Here is a 13,069-nt window from a genome sequence, read left to right on the forward strand (position 1 = left end):
AAATAACCGGGGGGTGAAGAAGAACTTGTGTAGATTGATACAGCAGGAGTGGAAGCCATTTATTGCAGGACAGGAGCAGTATTTATACATTCCACACAGCTTATCTAATTAGCATAAACTAGATACAGCAGTCAACCAATCAGGAATCTCCACACTTAATGGCTTGCTTTTGTTACTTCTCAAACCACTCCCTCTGGCATTTTGCCAGGCACCATCCAGACTTGTTTATGAACTCTAACATTCCCCTGGCAAAATGCCAGGTGTTATTTTGACTTGTTTACAGACTCTAACATTTCCCCTTTTTGTTTAATTTAAATAATGACCATAGTGGTTTTTACAGAAACACCATAAATAACCTGCTACAAACAGAAAGGGAGGATACAAAATGCCACAATACCAAGCCAATTGATGGCTCCATGCAAGAAGCCCTTGGAAAAATTATACCAGCAATGACACCATTAGCAAAGATATCGAGTTACAATTTGTTGTAGATTACAGTTTGTTGTCTCAGTTCAGGTAAAGCAGTGTATCAATAGATTAACTCACAGTCCAGGTAAATTACAATCCAGGTAAGTTCTGCAGGCAGCTAGCTTGATCCGAAGTCTCGTCTGTTTCTCAGCCGAAGTCTCGTCCGGTTTTCAGCAACACTGGAAATTCTTCCACCTTGGTCTTTACCGGCACTGGGACGAAGGCAGGAACTCCGGATGGCTAAAGAAAATCCTGTAGCATTCTACTAAGAAAACAACCTTCTGAACAATTTAGTACATTATCTCAAGGTTTTTTTGCATTTGAAATAGCATTAATAGTGCTCATTACTCATCAGCTTCCAGGTGTGGGAGAACCATTGTAGCTTAGTTATTGGCATTGAAAATGACCAAACATCAGGGACGCTGGTAGCGTCTTCTGCCAGCTGTGGCATCCTGGGCAGCCCCAGATGGCCCTGGGGAGTGTCCCGGACTCAAACTGCTACTGGGCACAGGGAGCAAGAGCCTGCGAGACTGTGCCTCCAGGTCAGGTCTAGATTTGGGCTCGCGGCAGTGGAAGAGCCAGCTCCCCGGCCAGGAGGCGGGGAAGGGCCAGTCGCCGCCGCCTCTTGGAAAATCCTTGCTGCGCTGTGACCGGCTTGCACACTCGGCAGCCGCCTCTCTGCTTCACGCACCCTCCGGTAACGAAAAGTATTTAGTAATAGCCTTTTGCTGCAACTTTTTTCCTGATAATCCTTCTTCTTCTGAACTTTCTTTTTCTTTCTGACTAGAGTTCCTGGGCTCTTATCAACACATGCCCTAACTATTCTTGGTTCCACTGGGGTGCCTTCTTCCCTTAGTAATTTACTTCTCACCCCTTCCATATTTTCATCACAAAGACAATACAATACACTGAGACAAAACAAGACACAAACATACTGTATCAATCTTCTCCATTTTCTCGAAATGGCCATTTTTCCTCTCGCCCTATCTGCCTAGGGACGAGCAGATTTGCTCCCGTCCTATCTATGGACGGGCAGCTTTTTTTTTCGTCACTTACCCCCGAGTGTCCCGGGGCTCCCGGTACGGGCCACCATCTGCCGTAGCCCGGTTGGCTGGGCAAAATAACTGGGGGGTGACGAAGAACTTGTGTAGATTGATACAGCAGGAGTGGAAGCCATTTATTGCAGGACAGGAGCAGTATTTATACATTCCACACAGCTTATCTAATTAGCATAAACTAGATACAGCAGTCAACCAATCAGGAATCTCCACACTTAATGGCTTGCTTTTGTTACTTCTCAAACCACTCCCTCTGGCATTTTGCCAGGCACCATCCAGACTTGTTTATGAACTCCAACATTCCCCTGGCAAAATGTCAGGTGTTATTTTGACTTGTTTACAGACTCTAACAAAGGACCAGCAAATCTTTGCCCCAAGATCTTTAGGCCTTACTTGGGATTATAGCTTGCTAGAAATCTCAAAGACAGAGTCATGTGAAGTTTGGTCACTTATGTGTCTGGCAGTTAATGCTGACTACTGGCTTGTAGGACCATTTCTTTCCCTGTGGGTTAACTTGAGCTTTCTCACTGTGTCCATAGCTGATGTCCCTAAAAGAGAGCCAGCCAGGCAGAAGTTGTAGCCCTTCTCAGGAGTTTTAATCTTTTTAAAAAGTCATGTAGCATTATTTCTGCCAAATTCTATTGATCATCATGGACAATAGCCTGCTAAGATCAAGGGGGGGACAAACAAACCCCACCTCTTGATGTGTGAGTGGCAAGATCCTTAATAGCAAGTAGAGCTGGAGATATTATTGTGGCCATTTTTTAGAAAATAAGGTCTGTCACTGAAAGCTTACTATTGCCAAAGGATTTCATCTTTTGGGGGTTAGTCTTCTGTGGCTGTAGAGAAATCCTTCAATTTCCACTCATATCTTCAATGGAAAGGTTGTCTTAAGAAAACCTACAAAGAATATGGATGGATTGTCCCATTTCCAGAGCCTGATAAATAATTCCACATGCAGGCACCTCAGGAACATCCTTAAAAATAATAACCTGAATATTCAATATACCTCTAAAGAATATTATTGTCAACATAATTCATAATCAGATACTCACAAATAAGCTTGATCCTCATGTCACTTTAGACCATCTGTAACTAAATTTCCTCAGGATAAGACCTGGCTCTGTCTCTCTCAGAAGTTAGCAACACAGTGCTTTATGTGCGAAAGGTCATGATCTGAGTTTAACCAGAATATGAAAAACTTTATTCACTTCTCCATCTGATGTTGAATAATCACATCATTCTTTAAAACTTTGGTTCCTTGTCTAGAATTTAGAATAAAAATCTTAACCTATTTCATGGGGATACTATAATATAATGTCTGTATTTAAACAATACAAGTAGGCTATTAATATTATGGTTGATTTATAGGCTACCTGAGATGCTTTAATGTGAAGATGTATCTTAATTCACTTTGCACACAGTAAATACTCTGGAAAATTTGATATTGTTTTCATTATTATAACCAATTTGCTAGCCCTCATCTAGCTCAGCAATTTTAAAATCTGGTATTTATGAGATTCATCTAATATAATAGTTTAAGATATGGATTCTCAACATTCAGTTTTAGGTGCTTTTACTCACTAGGTCTGAGGTGGATTGCAGAATGTTTGATCATAATAGTCCCTCTTCCCCAGCCATGACCCCCAGTTAATTCTTACATTTTGAATGAATTACAGATGGGCATTGAGCATATACTCAGAAAATCTCTCAGGCACATCAGCCCCTGGGCAGTAAGCTTCACAGAATGAACTTCTGCTTCCTATAGGCAGTGAGGCCTGAAGGCACAGGAGGGTATCTCAATGGCTGCACACATGAGTGGGGTTTGGGGAGGAAAGAGGCAGTCCACCTAATGAAAGCTCTGTCCCCACATTGTTTTTCCCAGGAATCTGTTAGAGTCTTTGCTGTTCTTAGTCTAGTGAGTGTGAGGGTTTGCCTTTTGTATTGACTAGGGTATAAGGTAAGACAATTTCCCAGGCCTTAATTTTTCTTTGAAAAAATCAATTAATTAAAGGAGCAAATCACACTTTGTAGAGGACCAATTTACATGCACAACATCATTAAAACAAGTCTCTTTAACAATGATTGACCACTAGTTCCTCTGAACAAATGATGGAGTTGGTATTCCTGAAACAGACCTATAGCACTAAGCTGGTGGCTGATACATCTGACCCACAGTGCACTCTGCCCTTCTGGAGGAAACTTACACATTAATTACTGGTGAGAATGACAAGAAGTCAAGAATTGCTGGTCTTATTTCTTTGGAAAAGCACATTCCCTGGATAGTCCTCGATAACTCAGGAATACTGTGTTTTAGGAATTGTTTTAGTCTATTGGTTTTGCCTGTCCCCACCCTTCCTGTCTCTGATTTTCTAAGTTTTAACAGTTTGGTTCTGGAAAACCTTTTGTCACTTGCAATGCTTAAAAGGGACAACTGTACTAGTTGAATAATCTTCTGACTCATTTATTCTCCTTATTCCTCATCATATTTTAGAATAATTATAAGGATATTGTTGATTACTTTTCCAATTTTAAAATTCTTCCTAATCTCATTTTCCCTCACCATCAAATTTTCCTGATTCAAAAATTTTTATAACACTGATGTATTATATTGAACACACCGAATACATAAATTTATACAATAATAACATAGATTGCTTAATTTATTTCTTTTGGATGTAATTTTTTTCTTATCAAGTATATTAGAGCCCTGCTAAGTGAGATAAATGATGCTGAAATGCTGCACTCACATTATATTCTAGTTTTCCTTATCAAAATTGACATTTAAAAAGTCATAGAAATTCTTACTCTGCCCTCTGCTGGCAGCATCTGGATGCAAATGTTTCTTTCCTGCCTTTTCAACTTGGTATATAAATGGTACACATATAAATAAGAGAACCTAACACATACTGAGTGCCATACTGAGCTCTGTGCTGGGCATCATGTAATTTAATCCCACAACAATTTGGTATGCTATTATAAAGAAATTGAAGATCATAGATGTCAGAGTCAATATTCATATCCAAGGATGTCCATGTCCAAAGCCTACACTCATGCTCTTGTCTTGCACTAACTCCAATCCAATATCTTCAAAGAAAAAATAGTCTTAAAAAATTCTGTATTGCATCTCTGAGACCTATGTGCAGTCCAGAGCATAAGATCGTGTTACAAAGACCTGGCTTTAAACCATCCTTACCTCTTCCTGAGTTTCTCTCCAAGGACAAGTTATTTACCATTCCCAAACCTCAGCTATTTCATCTACTGCTCTCTATCAGGACAGTTATGGCCAACATTCAGCAGTTTGGTGAGAACTGAATGAGACAATTCATGTAAACCACAATGTTAACAACCAACATGTGGTGGGCCTGGTGACCATAATCTTGATGAAAACTATCGTGTTTGTAACACTTAGTTTGTTGGGCATGCTTTTGATTGCTGCCTTTTATGACTTCCCATAAATGTTAAGCAATTTTTTTTTCCAGTGGAAAGGGGCCTCCTGGGCATCCTATTGAGCTTACATTGGAAACTTTCTTCCTCCATGAGGCTAGTGTATGAGAATTACCTTTGATTTCATTAAAGACTTGGATTGAAATGAGAATTTGATCCCTGGACCTTCATTTCTCATATAGTATTCTACTCAAAGTGAGTTTTGACATGTATCTCTCAGTAAACAAACATATTCAATGGTTTATTTAAGATTTGGTCACTTAATTCCATTTGATGCCAAATCATACAAATTCAGTGGTAATGGTGCTGCCTAAAGGACCTTCCCATGCTTGAAAGGTATTAGCCTGAAATGAAAATGTTTTCAATGAAGGAAACAATATGGTGTAGGGTGTTTGTGGGGATGACAAAAATATTTTTAAAGTGCTTCAGAAACTCATGAAAAATAAATGACACAATTTAAAAAATTCCACAATGCTGGCAAAAATGTGGCACGACAGGAATCTTTAAATAACACCCATGAGTCTGCATGTTGGCCTGGTTTTTGGAAAGCAATTTGGTAATGTGTAAAAAGAGTTTTAAAGATGTTCATACATGTTGAACTTTCACTTTCAGAAATCTGTCCTAAAGAAGGACACAAGCCAAGGCATAGCTAAGAGATTTTCATCACGACAGTGCTGATGACTAAAAGGTTAGAAGCAACCTTTTCTAAGGCTGAGATTTCTACGGTGAAGGGGGGATTACCTATAAAAATTACACTATCTATACTAAAATGAACTGCAATATAGCCATTAGTAATATTGCAGGCTGCATGTGTATCTCAGTGGTAAAGTGCAGATTTTTTTTTATAGGTGAGGCACTGGGTTCAATCCCTAGCAGGAAAAAAATCCACCCAGCCAAACAACATAAACCATTGGTGTGGGAGATAACTCAGGAAGATGCTCATAATACAGTGATGGGTGAAAAATAAAACTCAAGTTCCAAACCATACTAAAAACTATTTCTCTGTTGTGCTGTCTCTGACTTTATGTCTCTATCTGTATTCAAATTATAAACATATGCATTGCATTACAAATACAATTTGTTCCCTTCTCATATTATTTTCCTTCTTCAAAATGTAACAGGATTTTCTGTGTCATTCCAGAGCTATTTCTTCTCCCTATTTTTAGAATAAACAGGAATGTGTATACTTAATTAAAACATCACAACAGTTAGAAAGAAACCATCTAGTCAGATACTCCTTCAATACTATATCATAGTACAGGTTGAGTATCCTTTATACAAAATGCTTGGGATTAGAAGTGTTTAGGATTTCAGATTTGGGGGGATTTATTTGTTTATTTGGGATCACACCATTAACAGTGAAAAAATAATGTGTTTGGGGTAACTGAGCAGAACAGGAGCATGCAGAGGATGCCTGTATCAGCATAAACACAAGCAACAGCAACAGCATCTGTGTTTCCATCCACACCCATCAATGAGCTCAGGTGTGGAATTTTCCACTTGTGGCGTCATGTTGACTCTCAAAAAGTTTCAGATATTGGAGCATTTCACATTTTCTGATTAGGGGTATTCAACCTGTATTTTAATTTGATGGTGCTTTTATTTATTTATTGTATTTTCAGCCTTGAGTTACATCTGACAGAATGTACATATTTAAAGTACATAATTCAATAAATGATTACACACCTGTCATATTACTTGTTTATTGCTATAAAATAAGTTATGCCAAAAATTTAGTGGTTTCCAACAAGTATTTTTTATTTTACTTTTTTTGTGTGTGGATCAGAAATTTGGGAGTGGCTTAACTGGGTGGTTCAGGCTCAGGACTTACCAAGAGGTTCCTGCCAGGATATGGGGATGAGAGCTGTGCACACCTTAAGATTTAAATAAGGGAAGGGGTTCCATTGTCAAGATGGGTCCTGCTCATGGGTTTCTGGCAGGCCTCAGATTTTTACTTGCTGTTGATAGGAAGCCTTAAATAGCTTAAAAGTCTCAGCAACTTAGTAGCTAGTTTCCCCCAGGGTGAGTGATCCAAGAGAGAATAAACAAGAGGAAACTGCAGTGTCTTTTGTGACTTAGCCTCTCAAGGATATCACCACTTCCTTTTTATTCTATTTGCTAGAACAAAGTCATGAGGTTCAGCCTGCAGTGAAGGTGGAAGAGGCTCTACTCCTTGAAGAAAATGATGTTATTTTAGTCACCTATTTCACTGATGGGACTTAAAGACCTGACCAGAACAATCACAGAAGAGGAAAAGTTTATATAAGGGCTGACTGTTTCAGAGGTCTCAGTCCATATACAGACAGCTCCATCACAGAGGAAGAGTATGGCAGAGGGAAGCAGCTCCCATGATGATCAGAAGGCAGAGATAGAGGTCTCCACTTGCCAGATAGAATATATACCTCAAAGCCATGCCTCCACTTGCCACCTCCTCCAGCCATACCCTACCACTTCAGTTACCATTCAGTTAATCCCCATCAGGGGATCAATTCACTGATTGAGTTAAGACTCTCACAATCCAATCATTTCTCCCCTGGACCTTCATGCATTGTCTCACATGTGAGATTTTGGAGGATACCTTATACTTAAACCATAACAGACGTTAAAAAGGTAAGAATGTATTTTAAAACAACTTCATGAATAAGACCAGCAATATTTCATGATAATAAATGTATCCTATATTGAATAAGTTCTAAGCCAAACTAGTTTATATAACTTGGAGGAGAAAAATCCAAGGATGCAACATGACCTGGGTACAATGAGGAAAAATGTGTTACTCCATGTGTCCATGGAGCAGGTTTCCAAATGTGTCCATAGATGATGTATTTTAGATTTGCCTGTGGCAGTTGTTTAAATCACAGATTCCTGTGTCTTCTGCATTCAGATCCCCAGGAAATAAATATGCCTCACTAACAAGCTTCTTGGGTGATATTTTTTCCCATAAACATTTGAGAACCATGGGCACAGTGGTTAGGAATGTAGACTTTGGGTATCTGTGTTGAAATCTCACCTCTTTTATGTAACTCTGAATGCAGGGAATTTTGGACTTTCTGTTCCTGCAGATTCCCCAGTATCTAGAACTGTGCCCCCAAAATATTTGTAGAGTGAATGAATAAGCAAAGGAAATTGTTGGAGTTTTCCCAAGTTTCTTAGCAAAAAAAGTGATTTCTCACTTTAGTGCCATGGTAATAACCGAGTGAGCTCATGTGTACAATAGGCACTACAGTGTCCATAACCCATGAAAGTTCATATAGCCTGTGGGAGGGAATTAACACTGATGTTGCTATGGTTATCACCAAAGTGGTTCTGACATCAGCAAGGATGGAGAAAACTTTTTGTTTTCAGAGAAACTCATTCATTGGAAAATGTACTCTTGATTTGCTTACTGGGTGAGCATTCTGAGGTAAGGACATATTTTCAAAATTTATGAGAAAATCATCTTTCTTTAGAAGGTCCAAGTTTTTAAGTGAGTCTATGAGAGAGTCAAAGGAAATACAATTTAAATGCATCCTTTTATTTATTCTTTTCTATATCTTTTTCTCTTCCCAATATAAGGAATTTTGACATTTCTGAAAAGAAAAGTTTATATTTTGGCTGGTTTCAGGCATAAAGGATGTGCCAACTACTCCTCATTGAATGAGAAGATGAGAGAAATAAAACACACCTAACCTCCAAAGAAAAGATTGGAGATACCACAAAACTGTACTCAGTTTCAGTGGTCAAATTGTGGAGTGACTTTAGCATGGTCTGAATATTGGACAGTTTATATTTTAAATCCCAAAGTAGGATCATTTATACTAAGATCATTTTATTCATGAGCATGACATGGAGATAGAATGTAACTGATGACTAATAAACCCCAAAGAGTTGTTGTTACACTTTTAATATCACACTATCCTTGGAAGAGTCTTGTCTTTCAACCAACAATACAAGAAAAATATTCTAGACCTTTACTGTTTAAGGTCAGATATGTGAGAGAAACATTGAAGGGCCTTTTTTTTCTTTATTAAATTATTTACTTATTCTAATTTGTTGTACATGATGGCAGAATGCAATTCGTTTTATGTTATACATATAAAGCACAATTTTTCAAGTCACTGGTTGTACACCAAGTATTTTCACACCATTCGTGTCTTCATACATGTACTTAGGGTAATGACATCTAACTCATTCCACTGTCTTTCCTGCTCCCCCCTCCCTCCCCTTTGCCCTATCTAAAGTTCCTCCATTCCTCCCATGCTTTATCCCCCCGCCACAGCTCCCATCGCCATTATGAGTCAGCATCCTCATATCATATAAAACATTCAGCCTTTGGTTTGGGGCGGTTGGCTTTCTTCACTTAGCATTATATTCTCCAACTCCACCCATTTACCTGCAAATGTCATGATTTTAATTCTCTTTTAATACTGAGCAATGTTCTATTTGTAAATATACCAAAGTTTCCCTATCCATTCATCTACTGAAGGGCATCTGGGTGGTTCCACAGTTTAGCTATTGTGAATTGTGCTGCTATAAACATTGATGTGGCTGTGTCCCTGTAGTATGCTGTTTTTAAGTCATTTGGGTACAAACCGAGAAGTGGGATAGCCGGGTCAAATGGTGGTTCCATTCCAAGTTTTCTAAGGAATATCCATACAGCTTTCCATATTGGTTGCACCAATTTGCAGTCCCACCAGCAATGTATGAGTGTGCCTTTTCCGCCACATCCTTGCCAACACTTACTGTTGTTTGTATTCTTGATAGTTGCCACTCTGACTGGAGTGAGATGAAATCTTAAGGTAGTTTTGATTTGCACTTCTCTAATTGCTAGAGATATTGAGAATTTTTATATGTTTGTTGATTGATTGTGTATCCTCTTCTGAGAAGGCCTTTTACAGAGAGTTATAGTATTCTAGGAGGCTACTAAGAAAAGCATTCTCAGGAAATGCATAAGTAGGCCTTCAGAGTAGTATTTTAAACTACGGAGAAATGGAATGTTCTAGGTCCTTTCTTTAGGTCCTTTTCAGTTTTTGATAACATAGTTTTAAAAATCATAAGAGTGTTTTTGTCAAAACTCTATTTGTAGTTGTAGAGTTTTATTTTGTGGTATCTGAGAATCTAATGCAATTTATAAGATATACCACATCTCTTTTAAGATAGCTTTTGACTTCTAGGTAACTTGTTCAAATCTCCATCAGAATGAAATACTCTCTTCTTGCCTCCTGTGAGAGACACACTTACCTGTCCAAGCCCAATGAATGGTGTAAGAGACACAAGATACAGCAAAAAGTGAGGCTTTACTTTAATGACAGTCTCATAAGGTAGGTGCCTGGTGCTCAGGAACACATAGATTGGGTACAGCAGCCTTTTATCCCCTAAAGTGCAAGGTCCCTCCCTGTGTTTCTCCTTGGCTGAGTATTATGGGGTGTCCAGTCTTCCTGAACATCGCCTAGGTTTTACTATCTCTTATTGGGTTATTTAAATAAATATACCTTTAGTTGTCCCCATTTCCCTTTGTTCTCTTGTGTCAGGAATGTCCCCTTGGATTGAGTATCTTTTGGCATTTATACAGTTTATTTTTGTTGGTCAGGAGTGTGTATGTGTGTGTGTGGGAGGGGTGTTCTTCTCACCTGATTGTCAAGGGGCTGCGAATTTTTAAACTCTGCTTGTAGCTTTTCATTCTTCTCTATCCTCCAACCACCTTGTTACATCCTAGGTAATTTTACATGTAAAGCTAAATATTGTATTGGGAAAATGGACCACTGGATTTTCTATTTCTCACACTCCCGTCCTGACTTCCCCTATAGCTCAAACATCAACAGATGGTCTCTTGTGAATGTCATCTTTTCATTGCATGGCTATGGTTATGCCAGTTTCCAAAATTTCCATCATCAATACCCCTCTTGCCTCCAAAGTTCTATTTTAAATCTCCTTTTAATTTTAGCTTGCTCTCTCCATTAGGTGACTCCTGTCTTTTGGCCTTTCTGTTCTATGAATAGAGGCAAGGACAAAAAGATGTTGAAGGAAATGCTAATTTATTCTTGTTCTAAAGTAATGTAGGCTGCTGGGAATACATCACACCTGGCACATCCAAATGAGGAGAAAAAAGTAGAAAGGAGTATTCACCAACTTTGAGAAACTGGAGATTGCCTTCCCCTTTCCAGCAAACAGCCGGAAAATTGGTGAGAATCTGACCCCTAAGCTCAGTTGGGCTTGCCACCACTCAACAGACTATTTCTGGTTTCTGTTACATTAACTATGTATCCATATGAGGGAGTCCTTTTCTTGGTTAGTTTGTAAATTATAATAAAGACAATTTTCAAGTATCGGTTACAGTATAAAACTCAAAAAAGATAGCTGTTGTTGATTTCAGAATTAGTGCTTGTTGGAAACTGTGCAACAGATCAGTGAAAATATTAGGACAGGAATAAATCAAGACAACTGCATAGACAGTCTTCATAAGGTGAATGGGGAAGAAGAAGCTGTAATAGGGATGAGACAATTGGACTTGGGTGGAGATCATATTGATTTTTTTTCTCACGTCTTTAAACTCCATCTTTATTGGATTTTTCTTTGACATATAATATGCTAGTCTCCCATTGGGAAATTAAATAATTTTGACAATCCCCATTCAAAAACCCTCTCTTCTACATTTTGTCTGAAAGAATGCCTTGTTCCCTTTGCTCATTACTATTTGCTTTTCCACCTAGTGCTGTTTTTGTTCTCCTTCTCCCTCTAAAACTATTCCTGTCAAGTTGACTGGTAATTTTTATACCAACTTATATCATATAAAAATTTAAATGACTTCTTCCTCAGAATTTTGATGTCTCTTGGCTTCTTCTGTCTCACTCTCCCTTAATTCTATGTCCATCTCTTTGATCAATTGCCTTAGTCAATTTTTTGTTTCTAAGAGTATAGTACAACAGACTGGGTAAGCTAGAAAAAAGAGAAGTTTGGGATCCATGGTTGGAAAGGGGCATCTGGTGATGGCCTTCTTGCTGTTGTAGTCCCAAGTTGACACAGGGCTTCACGTGGCAAGAAGCAGGGAGTAGCCACATATCTCTAGTTTCTCTACTCATAAGTTACCAGCATGCAAAAATGGGGACTCCAGGCTCATGATCTAGTGTAATCAAAGTCACCCCCAAAGGCTCCATCTCTGAATAGCACAGCTGAATTAAGTTTTCATCTTTTTATTGCCTCACAACATGAGTTTCAGAGGGGACCCACCATAGTCAGACCACAGTGCTATTCCATTTTCAAGGCTCCTGTGTGAGTTTGCCTTCCTCAGACACCTACACATGTGCAGCACCCTAGCTCCTAGCTGGCTCTGTTATTATGTGAAACAATTATCAATTGAAATTGATAATTTCAATTATCATCATAAACACAGAAGCTTGTGTTTAACCTCTACCTGCAGTAATCAAATTATATTGTAATTGGTAGGATGTTTTTTTGAAATATTAACCCAGATTTTCCTCTAACATCCACCTTCCATGTATTTCCCATACCCTTTGCGTTCCTTCCATTTAGTTAGCAAAATTGCTTTAATAGAGAAGTAATGCATTGCATAGAGAATATATATAACTAATAGTTGAAGTTGTTTGTGAATTCAACTAAAAATAGCATGTAAAGGATAGAGGGGATTAATAACCAATTAGGAAGAAAAGATGAAGAGTTAGTCTCTGCCAGACTAAAGATTCTATGGACTAGGTGAGTGTAAAGTTGAAGGAGAAATAAGAGAATCAAGAGGTAGAGTGTGCCTGGGAGCTATTCAAAGGCCAGAGCCAGACAGAAGTGGACCCTCAGATATCTCAAAAGTACTTGTGGTGTGGCTGGATTGGTAACTGTCCTAAGGTCTATGATCAAGGACATTGTGTCCTGTTCATCACTGCATCAAGCACCATGCATAAAGTGGTGTGTGCCCCTCATCCATCTCATCCATGCGTTGCTCCTGGTGACTGCTCCTCTTCTAGATTGTGCCAATAGGTTGCAAAGTTATCATCAGGCCTTAGACTTCTGGAATAGGAATATGCAATCTTCAGGTAGCCAAGATGACTTTTTAATACTCTTAGAAGCTCTTCTCGATTCTACCAACAAGGCCTTTGTAACTCTAGAAC

Source organism: Marmota marmota, unplaced genomic scaffold, assembly GCF_001458135.2.
Source record: "Marmota marmota marmota unplaced genomic scaffold, marMar, whole genome shotgun sequence".
Taxonomy (NCBI): domain Eukaryota; kingdom Metazoa; phylum Chordata; class Mammalia; order Rodentia; family Sciuridae; genus Marmota; species Marmota marmota.